Genomic DNA, 22,579 nt, shown 5'->3' with positions numbered 1-22,579 from the left:
ACGATGCACAACCTAAACGGGTGAGGGGGTAGAGTATATAAAAGGTGTTTAAATGCTGAATGAAATGATGAAAAGCTTGCTGGTTTTTATGCATACCATTTAGGTTGGTCGATAATTAAAAATTAAGAACCTAGTAGCACGAGGTCTTCTCGGTGCTAGGTTCATGCAATGCCACATGTGAGCGATAGTCAAAATCATTGAAAGAAATGTTTTCCACATGTGCACCAATGCTAATTTTCTTAATTGTTTGAGCACGTGGGCATTCACTATTCGCATGAAGCATGAAATTTAAAAGGTATCACACAATATCTCCAGGATGCATGGCAATTGCTTTCTAGAGGAACATGACCAACGTTGAGTGAGTGAGGTTGTCCGAGCTGTAGGCTAGGCATTGGGTCTAAGGGAAAAGTAAAGTGAGGTATAGTACATTCCTGGATACGATTAATTGGTACCTTGAGTGGAAATATGTGCGATGAAGTGTTATATATGTTTAGCAACGCATCGAGGGGCCAATCCCCAAGGTGTAGGAGAGTCGCGGTGAGGTAGCGGTAGTCAGCCGTGGGAGGACCTCCTATGTTTGTACTTTGTGCTATTTGGCAATGTGCCGGGACTCCCTCTAAGGAGTATTAATTGGGTTAGAGTTGGACTACAAGACGTGATACAAATGCAAGATGTTTAGGAAGATGATGTATATGTCATCCACGCTCCTGGCCGCGAGGCCGTGGGGTTGTTGAGCACATGATAGAGGTCCGGCTAGTGCATGAGCTAGTGCCAACCTGTTTTAGGTCCCATCATACGGTAATCCACTATAACAATACTTTGTAAGTTCTCAAAATACTCCATCTCATCTATAACCATGTTTGGATCCGTTGCTCATCGTCGGATCTCTTGCTCGAATCTTGCCATGATACCACAATCTGTTGTGGAGCGCATTTTGTCAATATGCTCCATGCGAAAATGCCATCCATGTGACCACGCTACACTATATATTTTGTATTGTACATTGAAACACTCAATTAGTTGTTGTATATAAAATATAGATACGATAAATCCGAAACATTTCATCACCTTTGGACTACATCCCCTCAAGAATTTCCACTCCTCGCTTAAGACCTCTGCCCCTTTGCAAAACGTTCCGGTCAAAGCTCCATGCAACCATCGCGTTGACATAAACTGCGGCATCTCCTCCATGCCCTTGGGATATTGAATCAATCGATGGCGCATACTACATCGAAATTCAAATCGCGCTTCCTCTTGATCTTGCCTAGCTTACTGGTACCTGGCGAGCCACGGCTCCATAAAGGCATGGTGCAACATACAAAAGCGATTCACTTTCTCCTCCATTACAGCATCCATTTTTTTTTCTACCCCATTTCTAGCCACCACATCTCCGATCAGTCTATCATCGTCCTTCAATGACCATAGTATATTGTTGTCTAGATCCATCGTTGGTAACCATTGTGAAATATATACTAGCGCCTCAAACACCAACCAACCTTCAGCCATGCTACCTTCTAGCCGATCTCGTTGTCGCACAAAGCCTTTCACGGTTTTCATGAAGCACTCCAAGAAGAACATCCATCGCGTATGGCCAGGTCCAAGAATCTCCACTTCATCTACAAGATGCACAATAAGGTGGATTTGTATCGTGAGCATGCTGATAGGCAGGTATTTCTCAAAGAGACAGACCGTCTCCATAGCTCCCTGCCTCGCAGATTCAATAGAGGATGTCTTAATCTCCTTCGGTGAGATCCATTGCACTAAAGTCGACAACCTGTAAATGGCCCCGCGTATTTCTGGAGTAAGGCATCCTACAAAATGCCACAAATGAGAAAGCATTATGAACAATGACTACACTCCAAATAGCAAAATGTGCAGGCCACTTACAATCCATTCGTAGTACAAACTTGACATATCTTATGCCAATCATTGGATTTTATCCTTGATGATTGGTCGTCTTTAGAAAACACAAACCTGAGAGAACGCATCATATCCGTCGGAGTGGACAAAACCCAAAGAGCTCTTCTTTAGTGGACAAAACCCAAAGAGCACAAGGTAGTTGCACACAACCATCAATACTCGACTGCGGCCAAAGCGCCTCCATCTTGCCTACCTCCTTCAAATCCATTCGTGCCCCTATAGTGTCTCTTTTTCCTATAATGTGGTCCCATAGCAAGCTGCCCACGTTCTTGAAAATATGCATGGGATCCAACAAGTAGTTGATCTATAAGTGGGTCTAGTATGGTAACTTGTAGAAAACTGAGAACCCTCACATTTCGTTTGGATGTGACTCTGTGTGAACCATTTTCAGCTCGTACCTGCTTTGGGCATTCATATGTATTGGAGGTTGTCTAAGAAAACCTTCCCTGAGTTTGTGACCCTCTGGCAAGAAAGCGGCATGTCCTTGATATACCATCTTATTCATGGTTCGTGACCTTCGAGAGTCTAACTATGGCCTGCACAATGGACATGCATGATAACCTAAGGTAACCAGCATGTTCCAACACCTCTATCTAGTGAATACAGACTTGAACAAGCTATGATAGATATTACCAACGAGAATGAAAGCCTATTTACTTGAGCACTCTCCGAATCCCGAAAAGTCATGCATCGTCCACATGAAAATGGCTCGAATATTGGTAGACCGTCGACCATCGCGCTTGCTAATATCTTGCACGGTGACCCCCTTCTCCCAAAAAATCTTAAGCTCGTCGACTAATGGACGAAGATACATGTCCATATTTTTGACTTTGTAGCAGCCGAGGACGAGTAGGCTAAGGATGAGATGTCCTTTCTTCGTAGAAAGCCATGGAGAGATATTGTAGTTGACAAGGACTATAGGCCACACATTGTAAGAAGTTGAGCGTAGACCGAATGGGTTCACGCCATCCATTGTAAGACCAAGACAAAGATTCCTTGGCTCTCAGCAAAGCTTGGGAAGGTAGAGTCAATGTGACTCCATGCTCGTGAATCCACTAATATTCATTGAACTCCATCTGTGGACCTATTCTGCGCATGCCACATTGTCAAGCTCGCCATGTCGGACGTATGAAACATGTGGTTTATGCGGGGGATAAGCAGAAAGTGTCTAAGAACTTTTTGAGGGATGGTTTGCCCTTGCAAGTCCTCTCGATACCTGTGAGCACCACACTTTGGACATGTCTCCATAGTCTTGTATTCTCCTCGAAACAATATGCAATCATTGATGCATGCATGGATGATGTTGTAGTCCATGCCAAGCTCTCGTAAAACATGGCATGCATCATCACGAGACTCAGGCATAGTATTTGTAGGTGGTAATATATGATATTTCAGTAACCTGAAAAAAATCATAAAACACCTTGAAAAAGCACAAATGTTTTTAATGATAGTGTCGAAAAGAAATCAACGAGGCGTACATACTTGGTACCTGAACAACTCTGTCACACTCGCATCGCTCCACCCGTATTTTGCTTGCACACTTAGGAGTGCAAGCAGTGTCTTCAAGCGAGATACTCAGCACCAATCATATAATGGTATGGATGCTTTCTCTCTAAGCGGATCAGACATCTCAGCATCCATGGGAATCAATGCATTGATTATTGCCTCGATCTCAGGCTCCAAGATTGTAGGTAAGTCTGGAAGGCTGCATATCTCCTCTGGTATTGATGGTATAGATTGGGTAGTACCTTCCAAGTGGTGGATTGGCTCAGACACTCCATCCATCGCACGCCCACAAACTCTTCTAATTGGCCGCAAAGGGTGCACTCCTCCTTGGGACAAGACATCACCTCCCTGGATAGAAAATTTGCTAGCCACACCCAATCTTTTTGTATATGGTATTCAATTAGCTTACGAGTATAATGCATGGTTGATATTAACTTTTCTTACCATTTGCTGAAAATCCAAGATTGCCTGATCTCAATGATCTCAGATTGAAACTCACCAAAGCGTCGTACGTGTTCTATAGACAATTGACGTTTTCATCTAATTGCCAGCTTGCATTGAGAGCAAGGACATGGGACATGTTGATTAAGATACGTATCGCGATCTTAAACATCAAGACCTTCATCATTTTTCATTTTTTCTACGTTATGATAAACAATTTGTTTTTGTTATCATTCTTTTTTTCTTTCTTAAATTGTTTGATAAGGGATTTCTTCTCTTGTAACTCAGCAAAAAATATCATATGTAAAGTCTCCACCCACCTACCCACAAATTAACGTATGCCCGAGTGTTTTCCGTCTCATGGTGTTGCACCGGACCTCGCCATCACTCTCTCTTTGTTTTTTATCCATTCATTATCTCCTCTCCTTCTATCTCTCTCTCTTTTTCTCTTTCTTTATTATATTGTGTGTTTATTCCCTCTCTCTCGTTCCTTCTTCTTTTTTCTCTTCCTCCCCCTCTCTCATTTTCTTTAACAAAACATATCTCTCTCTACTACTACTACTACTACAATAACAACAACAATAACTACTACTACTACTACGTACTACAACAACAACAAAGAAGAAAAGAAAAAAAACTACTATTACTACCACTACTACAATAACAATAATAAATAAGAAAACTAGATAACAATAAACAAGAAAACAAAAAAAACCATTACTACAACAACAACAACAAACAGGAAAACCACTACTACTACTACAACCACGACTACGATGACTACGACAATGACCACGACTACGACTACGAGTACGACCACGACCACTATGACTATGACCACGACTATGACTACGATTATGACCACGACCACGACCACAACCATGACCACGACTACTACCACGACCACGACCACGACTACCACTACCACTACCACTACCAGTATAATAAACAAGAAAAGAAGAAAAAACAACAACTACTACTACTACTTCTACTACCACCACCACCACCACTACCACCACCACCACCACTACCACCACTACCACTATAATAAACAAGAAAAGAAAAAAAAAATAACAACAACAACTACTACTACTACTATAACAACAATAAACAAGAAAAGAAGGAAAAACTACTACTACAAAAAAAGAAAACAAGAAAAATAAACAACAATAAACAAGAAAAGAAAAAAAAACTACTACTACTACTACTACAAACAAGAAAACAACAACCTCTCCCTTCTTCTCTCTCTCTCCCTCTCCCTCTCTTTCTCTCTTTCCCTATTATGTTTAATATTTTCACCCTCTCTCTCGTTCTTTCTTTCCTTTTCTCTCTTCGTCTCCCTCTCTCATTTCCTCTCCCTCTCTTACCCTCTCCCTCTCTTTCTCTCTTTCCCTATTATGTTTAATGTTTTTTCTCTTATCTCCTCTCTCTCTCTCATTTTTTCTCTCTCCCTCACCCTCTCCCTCTCTCATTTCCTTTTCTCTCTCCTCTCCCTCCCTCACCCTCACCCTCTTCCTCTCTTTCTCTCTTTTCCTATTATATTTAATATTTTTTATCTCTCCTCCCTCTCTCATTTCCTTTACTCTCTTGCTCTCCCTCTCTCATTTCCTCTCCCTCCCTCACCCTCTCCCTCTCTTTTTCTATTTCCCTATTATGTTTACTCCCTCCCTCACCCTCTCGCTCTCTTTCTCTCTTTCCCTATTATGTTTAATGTTTTTTCTCTCTTCTCTCCCTCTCTCATTTCCTTTTCTCTCTTCCTCTCCCTCTCTCATTTCCTCTCTCTCCCTCTCCCTCTTTCCCTATTATGTTTAATGTTTTTTCTCTTATCTCCTCTCCCTCTCTCATTTTCTTTTCTCTCTTTCTCTCCCTTCCTCACCCTCTCCCTCTCTTTCTCTCTTTCCTTATTATGTTTAATATTTCTTCTCTCTCCTCCCTCTCTCATTTCCTTTTCTCTCCTCCTCTCCCTCTCTTTCTCTCTTTCCCTATTATGTTTTCATATGTTTAATGTTTTTTCTCTCTCCTCTCCCTCTCTTATTTCCTTTTCTCTCTATCTCTCCCTCTCGCATTTCCTCTCCCTCCCTCTCCCTCTCCCTCTCTTTCTCTCTTTCCCTATTATGTTTAATGTTTTTTCCTTCCTCTCCCTCTCTCATTTTCTCTCCCTCCCTTTCTCTCTTTCCCTATTATGTTGAATGTCTCCCTCTCTTTCCTGTCCCTCCCTCTTCCTCTTCCTCTCCCTCTCTTTCTCTCTTTCCCTATTATGTCTAATGTTTTTTCTCTCTTCCTCTCCCTCTCTCATTTCCTTTTCTCTCTTCCTCTCCCTCTCTCATTTCCTCTCCCTCCCTCTCCCTCTCCCTCTCCCTCTCCCTTTCCCTATTATGTTTAATGTTTTTTCTCTCTTCCTCTCCCTCTCTCATTTCCTCTCCCTCCCTCTCCCTCTCCCTCTCTTTCTTTCTTTCCCTATTATGTTTGATGTTTCCCTCTCTTTTCTCTCCCTACCTCTCTCATTTCCTCTCCCTCCCTCTCCCTCTCCCTCTCCCTCTCTTTCCCTATTATGTTTAATGTTTCCCTCTCTTCCTCTTCCTCTCCCTCTCCCTCCCCCATTTCCTCTCCCTCCCTCTTCCTCTCCCTCTCTTTCTCTCTCATTTCCTCTCCCTCTCTCAATACACATGAATTTTAACAAAAACAAGTAAAAGAGAAAGAGAAAACACAAAAGCAAAGTAAGAAGGAACAATGCACTCACCGTAAAGGCTCGAAGAAGGGTTTGGCGGCTCCTCTTCGCCCTCCGTACACCTCCTCCTCTTCTTCATGAACGGCAGCAGCAACGGTGAGAATCTTTCTTTCTCCCTCTTTCTCTCCCTCTCCCTCTCAAATGCAAGATGTTCGCTCTCCCTTTCACTCTCTCTTTCATGTATGCGTGCAAAATAACGCGCTTGGGTTTCGGCTCGCATTTTTTTCGTCCGAGTACCGTCACTATTAGCATCGCATTTGCGACACTAATAGCGACACCGCTATTTTACGTCGGAAACCGCTATTGCTATACTTCCATATCCTTGTAGTGGTTGAGCTTGCAAAGTTTGACGTGCTCTTCATTCCTCTTGAAGTTGCATTATAATAAGGTCCAATTTTTTCTCCATCGTTGGTTCCGATAAATCACCTTCGGCCATAAAATCTTCCATGGTTTGATCGCACATCCTGCAAAATTTCAAACAACCTCACACACTTGAAATCTCGTTAGAGGGATGAGCATAGCTCAAGTTTGGGTTTACAAGGCTTGCTTCTTCTTTTTTTAAATGGCTTATTTTGATCTTTCTTCTTTTGCGGATATGGTAATTAATGAAGGTCTTTTTCCAATTAATACTTCGTCCATGTAGACTGTGTATAACAATCTACTTGTTAGAAATTGGCACTATCAGAGTGCAAGTACGAACAAGGGCTTACTGGAGTTGCAAAATTAGTTCAAGGTTGGTTCAGTGTGAACACCTACTATGGGAAATTTGAATTTTGAGTTTTAGTAAAGCTTATAAGCTTTAAGCTTTATTAAACCAAGCTTTGTGAAAAAAAAAACGAATCAGGACGATGTCATATGTTTGATAACATCAATGGCATGAGTACATCCTTCCGCCATCAACATTAAAAATTGGAGAGCTTTAGTCTTTTTTAAAAGCTTTTTAAAGCTTAAGATCCCCAACTAATTGAAGTTTCTTATCTGCTTACTTTGAGACAAAAACGTCTTCCAAAGGAGCTTCCCGAGTGCTCCTCCGTCGCCAGAGAGTGGTCCTTCATAATCCAACATCACAGCAGGGGGTTCTTCACTGCCAGGAACACACTTGTATTGACAGTTCATCTCGCGACCTGACTGTAGAATCCATTCATTCCAGGAGCTTTGCATTCATGCAAGATGGTAAGCGATTGGAAGCCCTTAATCTTAGCTTCACACTGATACCATTGTGTACAAATCGAATATTAGATGCATATGTAGCGAGCACTGGAAGGTCCCCAACAACAAAAGAACTCTAGTAAAGCTCATAAAATAAGAAGATAGATTTGCACGACATGAAGAAAAGAGACAAATTGGATACAATCTCTCCCTATGCCTTGTGTGAGCGCTTCAGAAGGCATGTATTTATAACTTTATTCATCTCAAAGCTCAAAAATAGCCCAATTTTACAATTAGCATGCTTTGGCTTTTGTATTTGCTTTTGTCCAAATAAAGAATAAAGTAGTTAGGTGGCCCAAAAGTCAATGGACTGTGCCCAAATACAATGTCCAATAATGAAATATTTAAACCAAGTGCCCATGCGTATATAAAATAATAAATATTTGTCAAGCCCTTCAATAAATAAGCGTGTCCAAATAAATATTAGTGCCACGCCTTTAATGATAAGACACACGCCTATCAAAAATGATAATTTCTTCTAGGTAATTTGAATATATGCAGTCGCCCAGTGCTTCCCAATGCCACTGCTACATGCTCTACACATCAACTGAAGCATTCAAAATTGTTAGAAAATAATAAAATTAAATTTAAAAAAAGTAAATAACTAGCTGTCTTCAGCTACTAAATAAATAAATAGGTTGGAGCTCTGTCCTAACCTTAGTGCACTCTAAACTCATAAATGTCCATTAATTTGAATATGTATTTTGTGGAATCACCCGCTATGAAATCACCCACGTGCACTTTAAATTAATATGATGCCCGAAAAGGATAGGCGTCCCCGTCAACTTCTCACACAAGGAATCCACCTTGTGTACGAGCCCTGGCAAATAAATATAGTTTTATGGAATCCACCGTAAAATCTCACGAAATCCATCGTGGAATTAAAAAAACTCACAGAATCCACCATGGTCTCACGGAATCCACCGTGGAATATACCTCCTGGCATCAATTATAGCTATGTATATCGTGCTTTACTTGAGTAAGTTACTCTCATGAATATATATGTGCATCATGTGGGTTCAAAATAAGGTATTTTTAAAATACCATTTTTATACATTTTTTACACATAGAAATGTGTAATTTAAAGGGGTTATTTACATATTGAATAGAAAATGGTTATGTTTTATTTAGGAAAAATTCATAGATAAGGATATTTATAAATAAGCCTTGAACGTACATGATCTAGAGGATATACATATAGTAACTTTCCCAATATGCTTTAGATGTAATTTTGGTCCTCTCAATCAATACTAATAATCAAATTGTTATGCTCTTTCTCTGATCTCAATGGAAGAAATATACTCGGGGGGTTCACTATATATATATTCTCTATATAACGTGCATTCATGGCTTATTTATAAATATCCTAATCTGTGAATTTTTCTTGAATAAAACACAATCCTTTTCTATTCAATATGTAAGTAACCCCTTTATATGACACCCTTTTGTATGTAAAAAATGTATAAAAATGATGTTTCAAAAACCCCTTATTTTGAACTCACATTATATATACACTCGTATATACATATATTCATGAGTGACCCCCCTGAGGAAATACATAAGTTAGTACTCTCTAGTGATGAATCCTCTTATGTATATTATATCATGCTATAGATTGTAATATTGATCTTGTTTTTTAGTACTAATAATCAAATTCTTGTGCTCTTTGTCTCAGATCACTTGAATCAATACATCATTTAAAACTTGCTTGCAAGTCTACAATTTTAATGGTTATTTGTTACAATTAGGTGTCTCATGTTGCTAGTCGTGAACCTTCTTGTGTATGCCAATGTTTGAAGTGATTGCAAAATTTCAAAATCATACACCATTTTGGTGTTCACTAAGTTTATATTTTTTGAGTATTGTTATGCTTCTCATGCTTTGAGTGCTGCACAAGGAACTCTAAAATACTTCCTATATTATAATGAAATCCCTTTTTCTAGTTAGTGTCTACAAAATTAGAGCCCTATCTAGTAAGATTATATGGTAAGTTGTAAAACTAGTAACAATAATGAGATAACTAGGCCTACAGGATAGCCTCGCAATTTTCAGCGCATTTTGTGCTGGCTATCCTGCTCCTCTCCAGCCCTCTTGCCACTCCTCCTCTTGTTGCCCTCTCCTCCCTACCACTCTAGGGCATGCTCCAACACATTGGCCTTCCCCCCCTTGGCACTTTTGCTCCCGAGAATCAACTCCCATGGTGGACAGCAGCTGGGACTGTTTGAAACAGTTTGGGGCAGCCATGGATTCTTCTAGCTGAAGCTTCCTCTAACCTGGAGAGCTCAACCCCACGACCCCTTCAGCCGCCCGTGAAGGAATTCTCTTGCCCAAATGAAGCCATTGAGCTCAGAATGCATGGGAGTTTTGTAGGCAGCCATGAAAGCTTCACTTGAAGCTTCCCATTCTTGAAGCTAAAGCTCAGGGATAAGCTTGGGAGCCTTCTTCATCAGCAAGAGCACTCAAATGCTGAAGCACTTTTCCACAGATACCTAACCAACAACCAGACTTGATCAAAGGAGAAAGTGGCATCATGATGATTTGGACTTCAATGGTCGTCTCACAAGCATTAAAGAGGTATGCCATTCTGATCTTAATCTCTCAATTTAGCCACTTGCTGAGCTTAATCCATTGTTGGAGAGATTCAAGATTGCATACAAGTATCATACCTCTTTCCGAATTTCATTGTAATGGCTGGCACTAACCCCTACCTTATCTTATGATCTTGGATGAATATTAGCCATTGTAAATTGGGTAAGTAGCAACCAATGAGTCATTGGACTGCCGAGGTAACCCCTACCCCAACCTTCATCATTCCTTGCATCTCATGAAAAGGCCCAATGTCTTCTTTCCAATGCATCTCATGATTATTGCTAATTAAAAATGTCTACCATGTATACTCCGACTGAGGAAAAAGGCCGATGCCAGGCGAGGTGGTAAGACAAAAGAGAGGTGACCCTCCCTTACCACTTAGGACCCTGAAGGGGTGCACAACCCGGGCCGGGGGAAACTTTGCCCACCTCTCGGTGATCCGGAGCACAATACTTGTTTGCATGTGCAGGTACTTCCATAAGCCCACTTCCCTGCCCCAATGATCCCTCTTGGATACCCCGCAATGCTAATAGCACCCATGTATGCCACTTGAGGTACATGCAATCAATAGAGATGTATGGCAGTGAATGTACTTATGCATGCATGGCAGAGTTGATGGGTATGCAATGATTCTCGGAATGATATTTAGTATGCTCAAGATGCTATTGATGTGGTAGATCATGCCCCTTGCTCTATGCTCTACCCATGTAAGACTTTGGTACTAAGAGGATAGGCATTGTTTCTGGTCATAGTCCTGTAGGACTCTCACAAAGATCCCATTGGAGAATACTTTGTCCTAAATTTGGGGGTTATAGCTCATCTTGAAGAGGGCTTTTTCCCCTCCGATTTGAATCAAAAATCTCCCCAATTGGAGTTACGGTGTGAAAGTTATGCCCATTTTTGGGCACTAGGGTCACTGTGGACAGGTTGCAGACTGCTCCAGGACAGGCACTGTAAAACCCCTACATAAAATTTTGATCATTTTCTATCATAAATGTTAATATATCATCTTGAAGAGGCCATCGTCCCCTCCAACTTGAGCCCAATACCTCACCAATCGGAGTTTCCTACAAAGAGTTACGACCCTTTTACTGACAACAGGTCCTATGGAGGACTACACCCAGATGGCTGGCCAGAAAGGCAAAAGCAAGGCCCAAGAGGAACTCCAGAGGGAGATTAGAGACTCCCATACCTCCATGAATGAGGAACCAAGCTCAGCGCAAGATTACCATGGTGACATACAGGAGAAAATGCCTGAAACGGACCCGTATGCCCTTCTTAATCACACCCTCTGCCAACATGAGCTCCGTCATATGGAACGCCACAATGATATAGTCACCAACTACCGCTAGATGATATCCAAGTTTGATTAAGCAACCGAGTACATGGCTATCTCAAACTCAAAGACCCAATAGACATTGGAACAACTCACTGCTCTTGTTGCTCAGTTAGCAACCGCTTCATCCCAAGAGAAGACCAATGACTCTAGACATGAGTCTAGATGCCCTCCACATCAGGAACTATCACATGGCCCATAGGGTATACTTGGTGCTAAGGGAATTCCCCCTTCTACTTATGAGATCGGGGAACCCTCTCATTCGCATGATGAGCCCATATTGAATTCCCCTCTCCACCATGCCGGCAACATTCACTTGAGGCCTTCTCCCACCTTGGGTCGAATTTCACCCGCTCTTCCTAGGAGCCCCCATGCACCACATATGAATCAGCCCCATCAAGAACCATATGGCACAAATGGCCAGCCTGGCATTCATGGACAGCATGGCTATAATGGATAACATGGGCTAAATGCACCACAAGGGATGTATGGACAGCAGGGCATGTATGGCCACCACAGGATGCATGGACAGCAAGGATTTCATGGGCAGCATGGCCCCTATGATTTGCGTGACAAGGTCATTCTCACAAAGTACAATGGGCAATCCCCCTCACCATCTAACCTGGAAGAATGGACGTCCAAGTTGGAGTCCTACTTCAATATCTACCCCCGCACTGATGATCAAAAAATACTTTTTGCTTCTCTCCACTTGTAGGTTTTGGCCACACTTGGTGATGGGACCTGAAATGGACCGACACTGGCTATGGCACTAGCCGGACCTCATACTCATGACACACAAACACCCTCGTGGCCTCGCGGACCAGGAGCATTAATCTAATGCTAAAGGACAAACTGCCCTAAAGCTTAATCTATGCGTTTATAGTTTATAGTCCAACATTTTCCTTCCTATAAACTCTCCTCAGAGGGAGAACCCATACGCACTGGCAATGCCACGATCACACACATATGGAGGCAACCTCTTTTGGTAGAAACACTGCGGCCCCATTGCAGCTCTCCTACATTGTAAGGATTGGCCCCTTGATGCGCTGCTAAACATATAACACAAACGAACACAAACTCCTCTCTTTTATATTTCTTGTATTTCCAGGAGATATACCATGCTTCCTCACTTCACAGTCCCTTAGGAAACCGACTCTCTACCCTATGTCAAGGGGGTAACATCACACTCTCAATCGTGGGTCAAAGTCCTAAGAAAACAATTGCTATGTAGTCTAGGAGATTTCCCTTTGATACCATGAACCATGCATAGTGCATAATGTGAATGGTTTAGTGCACAAACAGAAGAAAATCAGCATTGTGCATCGTGCGAAACCAATCTTTTCATGATTTCCATGCTAACGTTTATGTATTACAAAAAGAACAGACACCGAGCCTTACGCTCATACTGCCTTTTCCTTTACTTTTAAACAATGGCCTATAGGCATAATGCAACACATAAATTAGATTTAATATTGTACTTTGATACTCAAACTCCCCTCTCACCCTACCGTTTAATGTTTTGCATTCGTTGATAGGTGAAAGAGTCATTTTATGTGTATTTCTTTATAGAGAAAGTGATATACATGGACAGAAACATAGAAACGAGGGTAAACCAAGGCCAACCTCATGCTCTACCTTCATTATATGTTGCACAAACAGACATGTAATTTTTTGGAATTTTCCTTTTACTGTTTCCTAATTTTTTTCCATTTAAAATCCATTTTTCACATTTTTTGGTATTTTTTCTCTATTTTCTTCAATAAAAAATGTCTAAAAATTAAGATTGATTGTGGGTTTTGGCCCTTAGATTCCTTAACACCAAAATTTCAGGTTTTGTAGGCATTATGTCTCATATTTTCCATTTATTTTGCAAAAAACCCCCATTTTACCCCTTAAACGCGTGTTTTACGGGTTTTCTACCATTAATTTCAGCCATATCACTTATGATTTTCTCATTTTCAGATTATAAACTGATAAAACTCATAGTGAACAACATTATGATGCATAATTAGCCCATGGGAACAATATTTCATCATCCAAATAGCATAAAAACTCATTTTTTCTTCATAAAAATTGAATTACCGCTTAGGCTTCATGTCTCAGGATCTCCGTTTTGCTACGAGACTACGTGTCAGCCCTCATCCAATGTCCAACATCTTCAAGATCGGCAATCTTCATGTCTTCATCGATCCGAAAGCAATCCGATCCCATCTGGACAAGCTTTCCTTCACCATTCTTCATTTTCCATCTCCATCATGAAGATCCATGGCGCAATTTTCGGCGTGAAGATGGCGCCTTCTTCCTCCATTCTCTCTCCACGTTTTTTCATGCCCCCCAAACTCAAAAATTGAAGGGGGGTTAAAATTCCCCCAAAGGGCACCCCTTTTGGCCCTCTCAAATGTCCACATTTTCATATCTTGCCCATTTTGTGGCCATTTCCCTGTCCTGGCTCCGATTCGAGAGCTGTAAATTTCTGTGCGTTCCGCTTTACATCCTGCATTGATTGGGAACTCCTAACAACCCACACGGTAGTCTGAAAATTTATCAAAAATCACCAAGTGTGGCTCGAGCTCCTTTTAAGAGTCGTATTTCACTTGGTGCTTAAAATCGTCCTAGCTGGAGCCACCGCCTCCGATGTCTAATATTTTTCCCCTAAATTCTAGATTTTTGGCAAATTTTAGGCATATCCCGAGCTCAAAAACCTGCTCTCACTTGGTGGCGCTATATCAAACGGGAGAATCAACAGTTCATTGATTGGGAAGATTTCAAAATGCATATGGTCCAAGTTTTTCTGTCCCCTGTGGAAAAAGAACAGTTGGCAAGAAGACGGTACACTCTTGACCAACGTAACCTCACTATACGTGACTACAACAATCAATTCATGAACTTGACCGTGTATGTGGAAAGCATCAGTGACAATGCTAAATTTCATAAGTACATCTATGGGTTGGAACCGAGTCTATCGGCTGATGTCATGGCCCAAAAACCCATTACACTGTTTGATGCAATCAAACTAGCTGAGAGATATGCAAGAAAGTACTGTAAGAATGAGCATTTTCAGCAAGGTTTTGGACCTCCCTGCATCCCTTCATGACCAGCCCCATACCAAGGTGGTTTTTGAGGCTCTTCTATGCCTAATAACAACCCCAAAGTACCCACTTATCCCGTCTTCCATGCTGAAAGAAAAATTGGCACTTTTGGGACAGCATCGGACTCTATTGCTGAAAATCGATATGCTGAAAATAAATTGTCCACTGCATCACCTTCCCATGGATCCAGTAGTCAACGGTTCATCTCCCCAGATGTTGTGAAGAAACAGAAAGAAAAGGGCCTATGCTTTAAATGTGGAGATAAGTACACTGCTGATCATGCCCCCAAATGCCCGTACAAGACAGCTAAGGTCAAAGTTCATAACATGTATGTCATGGAATATTGGCACAATGAGGAGGATGACCTGGCCATTGACCAAACTGAGCCCATGGAGGATGTTGATCATGAGCAGTTCTATGATTGGAGGATGGGTTTCCCTTTGACCTAGGCGGTGCTCCCTCACAGATACTTGATTTAACATCCACCCACCTCCCACTTCCCTTTGCTCGATCTCCTTGGATGCTTGGACCGGTTCCTGCAGCCCACCGCAGTACCCTTCGCATTCAAGGCAGTATCAATGGGAAGCATGTTTTTATCATTGTGGATAGTGGCAGTACTCACAATTTTCTCAATAAATCAGCCATTGATCGATTGAAATGTACTCGTATGGCATTACACCACCCCTTGAAGGTCCAAATAGCAAACGGAGAAGAAGAAATCAACACACATGTATGTCCCGCAGTTCCCTTATTCTTGAAAATTATGTGGCACTGATTGATCTGATTGCCCTAAATATGGACCCCATTGATGTTGACTTGGGCTGTGACTAGCTAAAACAATTGGGAAAAATTGCTATGAACTTCTCTCAGCTTTACATGGAGTTTATGATGCATGGACAGCCTATCCACCTAGAGGGAGTTTGAGATCATGTTGATTTTCAGCTCATTACAACAAAGCAACTCAAATGGGAGTTTAAGAAATGCTCACAGATCTTTGTTTTGCAATTAAATAAGGACACTTTTGATTAGCCCTCTGCAAAATCACATGATTCTGCCTTGCAACTTGAGGAGTACAATGACTTATTTCAGATGCCTACATCCCTCCCTCCCAAGAGAAAAGTGGACCACCCACTTGACCCAAAGCCCCATTCCAAGGCAGTGAACAAACCCCCATATAGACTCTCCAAGTGTGAGCATGAAGAGGTTGCAAAGCAAATCAAGGAGTTGTTGGAGATGGGTTTCATTGAATGGAGTTCTTCCCCCTATGCATCCCCTGTCCTTATAGTCAAAAAGAAAGATGGCTCCTTTCGCATGTGTATTGACTACAGAGATTTGAACAAAATTACAGTGAAGAACCACTACCCCATCCCACGGATTGATGATTTGCTGGATGAGTTAAAAGGGGCATGCTTTTTCATTAAGGTTGACTTACACTCTGGCTACCATCAGATTCATATGCGGGTAGGAGATGAGGTCAAAACGGTCTTCGGGACTCATCGTGGACTTTACCACGTTCTTGTGATGCCTTTTGGGTTGACTAACGCCCCTGCAACCTTTCAAAGCCTCATGAACAAAATCCTACAGCCGTTTTTGTTCAAATTCGTGCTTGTTTTCTTCGATGATATCCTCATTTACAACAAGTCATCTATGGAGCACTTGACACACCTTCGGAGGGTGTTTGACATATTGAGAGAGCATCGACTCTTTACTAAGGAGAGCAAATGTATATTCATGCAGACATCTATGGAGTACTTTGGACACATTGTGAGCAAAAATGGTATATAGACTAACCCCAAAAAGGTGCAATGTGTTAAGGATTGGCCCACTCCTTCCACCACCACCTCCTTGTGTGGCTTCCTTGGTCTCTCTTCATTCTACAGACGCTTCATTAAGCACTATGCCACCATTGCATCACCTTTGACTGATCGCTTGAAAAAAGAATCGTTCTTTTGGGATGCCACTGTAGATCATAGCTTCAAACATTTAAAGGACGCGCTTACTTCAGCCCTTATCCTTGTTTGCCACTTCTCTAAGCTCTTTACCATTCATTGTGATGCCAGTGATCGGGTTATTGGTGCAGTATTGTTGCAAGAGCATGGTGTGACTGCATTTGAAAGCCACAAGCTTGACGAGAAGGAGATGCAAATGAATGTATACGACCAAGAGATGTTGGCCATCCTCCATGCCATCAAGAAATGGCACCACTATTTATATGGCAGCCGCTTCCAAGTGAAAAGCGATCACCGAGTCCTCCAATACTTCTTGACTCAGTCTACTTTGATTCCTAAGCAAAGGCGATGGGTGGCAACGTTAAAGAACTATGACTTTGACATTTCACACATGCGAGGCAAGGATAATATTGTGGCTGATTCTCTCTCTCAAATGTGGGCATGCACAGTGTCATCTATCTCAAAATTGCACAGTGATTGGGTTGAAGAGCTCCAGGAGGCTTACTTGTTAGATGATCACTTCAGCCACATATTTCAGAAATTACAGCATGGGGTTATGGCTGAAAACTCCCAATATCAGCTCAAGCATGGCCTTATTTGGTCCCATGGCAAGATTGTCATCCCACACACTTCCCCCTTCATGCAAAAGATCATGGAAGAAATGCATTCTTGCCCCACTATCAGTCACTTGGGTGTTTTCAAAACATATGACAGGATTGCCAAGAGCTTTCACATTGGTAAGGCTTATGGAGGGACGTCAAGGACTTTGCGACCAAATGTGTTCTATGCCAACAGAACAGGGATAGTAGACTCAGGCCCGTTGGCCTCTTGCAGCCTCTCCCTATCCCTGAAGGGAAACATCACAATGGACTTTATCACTGGCCTTCCCATGACTAAGAAAGGGTGGAACAGTATCTATGTAGTAGTTGATCGCCTTACCAAAGCTGTCCACTTTATCCCCATTAAGGTCCAATATACTGCCTCTCAGATGGCCACTCAGTTTATGGAAAATGTCCTCAAGTTGCATGGCTTACCACAAGTCATAGTACATGATCGGGATGCAAAGTTTATGAGCAACTTCTGGTAGACAGTTTTCACCTCCATGGGGACCAAGATTGCTCCATCCACTGCATACCACTCTCAGACTAATGGCCAAACTGAGAGAGTGAACAAATGGCTTGAGACATATCTGAGGAACTTTTGCCATGATGTACAGCACAGTTGGGATATGTGGCTTCACTTGGCTGAGTTTTCATATAATAACTCCACACACTCTAGCATTGGAGTTTCCCCTTTTGAGGCCTTATATGGGTATAAGGTTCCCCTTCCTATAGTCTTGTTTACTGATAAGATCAATCCTCAAAGTCATGCTGAATTGGATCGCATGCAAGCTTTACTTCAGCAATGCAAAATGAATCCTTAGAAGGCCCAAACACACACGAGAATCTATGCTGATGAAAAATGAAGGCATTTGGAATTACAAGAGGGGGAATTGGTCCTTTTGAAAGTGCCTAAGTCTCACTACTCCACTCTCAAAGAGGGTAGTAGTAACAAGCTAGCCCATCGCTTCTATGGCCTATACCGAATCCTAAAGAGAGTTGGCGACTTGGCCTACCACTTAGAACTCCCCCCGACCACCAAAATCCACAATCTGTTTCCTGTCAATCAACTGAAACCCTTTGTAGGCTCCTCAATGGACTATGTGGAAGAATTTCCCCCCATAAATGAAGAGGGCATCACTCAATATGTTTCTGAAGCAATCATTGGGCAGTGAGATAAGCACTTACGATCCCGATCCATCAAAGAATACCTCATCAAATGGAAAGGCCTACCCTTGGAAGAAGCCTCTTGACACCCAACAACCATCCTCAATGAATTTTCCTACCTCTATGAACCCCAATGGCTGGAAGACTAGCCAGTCATGCCCCAAATTGCCCACTTCCCTCCCACAGACTGCACACTATTTTAGAGCAGTTTTGTACTTACTCCAATCACATGCTTGTTCATTCTACATAAGCTGAAAGTGCTTGTAATAAGCTTCATTTTGACATATAGTATGCCCTATTTGGAGCAGCCTATCAAAAGTTATGACCAGTTTACTTTAGCAGACCGATTCAGGATTGCATGCTGTCCCTAGTAGTAGTACTCTGCAACCCTCCCTTAGCCCACCCATCACTCCCCTCTATTTCTCCTTGTTTTTGAGGGCAAAAACCTTTCAAGTGGGGATGGATTGTAACAAGCGGGATACACACCGACTAGGGTTTAGACACCCGTCACACTAACCGGGGTATTTAGGGTGTAAGAGCCCCAAATTAGGGCAACCAGTTATTATCAAGATCACACTCTTCACCTTCATCTCTAGCTTCCATGGCTTCCTTCTCCTTTCTCTCCTATTTTCTCTCTTTCTCTCTCCTCTTCTAGTCTTCTTACTTCCTCTTCTTGTTCTCTTTCTCTCTCCTCATCTCTCCTTCTCTCTCCCCTTAGCTTCTTTCATTACATTTGTGCTCATTTTCTTTGATGACATCCTCATTTACAACAAGTCACAAAAGGAGCACTTGGTACATGTCAAAAGGGTGTTTGATATCTTGAGAGAGCATTCACTCTTTGCCAAGGAGAGTAAGTGTAACTTTATGGAGACATTCATGGAGTACTTGGGACACATTGTTAGCAAAAATAGAATACATACTGACTCCAAGAAGGTGCAATGTGTTAAGGAATGTCCCACTCCATCCACCACTACTTCATTACGTGGTTTCCTTGGTCTCTCTTCATTTTATAGATGCTTCATTGAGCATCTACTCTCTTCATTTTATAGATGCTTCATTGAGCATTATGCCACCATTGTAGCATTTCTGACTAATCGGCTAAAAAATGAATCATTTTTTTGGGATGGCACTTTGCTAATCATAGCTTTAAATAGTTGAAGAAAGTCTTACTTTAGTCCCCATCCTCGTATGCCTGATTTTTGTACCATTCAATGTGATGCTAATAGCAAGGATATTGATGCAATCTTGCTACGACAACATGGTGTGATTCCTTTTGAGAACTGTAAGCTTGATGACAAGGAGATACAAATGAATGTGTATGACCAGGAGATATTGGTCATCCTCCATGCTTTTAAGAAATGGCACCACTACTTGTATGGTACCATCTTTCAAGTAAAGAGTGACCTTAGAGTCCTCCAATACTCCCTGACTCAATCTACTTTGACTCCTAAGCAAAGGCAATGGGTGGTGATATTGCAAAACTATGATTTTGACAATTCTCACACTTTGGGGAAAGATAATATCGTGGTTAGTTCACTCTCTTGAATGTGGGCATGCAAAGTATTCTCCATTTCAGAGTTGCATAGTGATTGTTTTGAGAATCTTCAAGAAGCTTATTTGTTAGTGGATGAGAAATTTAGCCACATATTCAAGAAATTGTAGCATGGGGTAATCGATGAAAACTCCCAATATCAACTCAAGCATAGCCTTATTTGGTCCCATGGCAAGATTGTCATCCCCCACACCTCCCTTCACGCAAAAGATCATGGAAGAGATGCATTCTTGCCCCTCTGCTTGTCACGGGTGTTTTCAAAACATATGATAGGATTTCCAAGAGATTTAATTGGAAAGGATTATGGAGGGATGTCAAGGACTTTGTGACCAAATGTGTTCCATGCCAATGGAACAAGCATGGCATGCTTATTCTTGTTGGCCTCTTGTAGCCCCTTCCTATCCTTGAAGGGAAATGGACACATATCACCACGTACTTCATCATGGGTCTCCTCATTTACCAAGAAAGAATTGAAAAGTATATACATGGTAGTTGATTGCCTCATCAAAGCTGCCCACTTTATCCCCACTAAGACACAATGCACTACCTCTCAAGTGGCCACTCAATTTATGGAGTACGACTTCAAGTTGCATGGCTTAACACAAGTCATAGTGCATGATCAGGATGCCAAGTTTAAGCAACTTTTGGTAGATAGCTTTCACATCTATGGGCGCCAAGCTTGCTCCATCCACTGCATTCCACCCCTAGACAGATGCCAAACTAAAAGAGTGAATAAATGGCTTGAGATGTACTTATGGCACCTTTGCCATGATGTACAACAAAATTGGGATACGTTGCTCCACTTAGGTGAGCTTTCATCGGAAAGGATTATGGAGGGATGTTAGGGACTTTGTCACCAAATGCGTTCCATGCCAACACAACAAGGATGGAATTCTTATTCTTGTTGGCCTCTTCTAGCCCCTTCCTATCCTTTAAGGGAAATGGACACATATCACCATGGACTTCATCATGGATTTCCTCATTTACCAAGAAAGAATGGAAAAGGATATACATGGTAGTTGATTGCCTCACCAAAGCTACCCACTTTATCCCTAGTAAGATACAATATACTACCTCTCAGTTGGCCACTCAGTTTATGGAGTACGTCTTCAAGTTGCATGGCTTAGCACAAGTCATAGTGCATAATCAGGATGCCAAGTTTATGAGAAACTTTTGGTAGATATCTTTCACATCTATGGGCACCAAGCTTGCTCCATCCACTACATACCACCCCTAGACAAATGGCCAAACGAAAAGAGTAAATAAATGGCTTGAGATATACTTATGACACCTTTGCCATGATTTACAACACAATTGGGATACGTGGCTCCACTTGGGTGAGTTTGCATATAACAACTCCACCAACTCTAGCATTAGGGTTTTCCATTTTGAGGCCTTATATGAATATGAGGTTCCCCTCCCTATAGTCTTATTCAATGATAAGATCAACCCTCATAGCAGTTGGATTGCATGCAAACCATGCTTTAGAAATGTAAGGTGAATCTTCAAAAGGCATAAACTCACATGAAACTCTATGTTGATGAGAGCAGAAGGCATTATGAATTCTAAGAGGGGAAGCAAGTCCTCTTGAAAATAATGCCTAATCATGTTACTCCACTCTCAAAGAGGGCAGCAATAGCAAGTTAACCCATCATTTTTATGGCCTCTACTAGATCCTTAAGAGAGTTGGTGATTTGCCTACGAACTAGAGCTTCTCCCTATCACCAAGATTCACATTATGTTTCATGTCAGCCAGTTGAAGCACTTCATTGGCACCTCAGTGGACTATGTGGAAGAACTTCCCCCCACAAATGAAGAAGGTATCATTCAATATATCCCTGAGGCAATCATTGGACAAATGAGATAAACACTAAGGATCTAGATCCATCAAGGAGTACCTCATCAAATGGCAAGGCCTATCCCTAGAAGAAGTGCCCAACCACTATTGTCAATGAATATTATCACCTCCAAGATGCCCAAAGAGCTAAAGAATAGCAAGTTATGTCCCCTTTTGACCACCCTACCTATAGACTACACACTATTTTAGAATACTTGGCCTTCTCACACTGGTGGCAGAGGATGGAGAGGAAAAATAATCACATGTTGATGCCCTTGAGCCTTTTGAAAGCCTTCTTCTTTTACCAGTTCCTGGAGAAACCTTGGATCCTAGGAATTCTATGGGTTCAGACATGTTTACAACTTCTGCCGATACGGCGCGATAAGAGAGAAACAAATCAGACGGATAGGCCCCCTCGCACGGTATCGGTGATTCCAGTAAGAAGCGCGAACGCCACAACGGTGGTCACACGAGCTTGGGCAGAATGAGCTTGAGAGGAGAGCTGAAAGAAGACTCTGCAGAACCTCCAAAACGACGCGAAGAGAGAAAAGCGAAGAAGGCAAACAGTCGCCCTCGCGCCGTATTAGCAATACAAATAGAGCTCCTGAAAAACCGAAAAAAAATGTACGGATAAGGAACACACCCTTATGTAGGCAC

This window comes from Lygodium microphyllum, chromosome 11 (assembly GCF_053477565.2).
Source record: "Lygodium microphyllum isolate KBCC chromosome 11, Lygodium_microphyllum_v1.1.10, whole genome shotgun sequence".
NCBI lineage: Eukaryota > Viridiplantae > Streptophyta > Polypodiopsida > Schizaeales > Lygodiaceae > Lygodium > Lygodium microphyllum.
Note: the sequence above shows the minus strand (reverse complement) of the source record.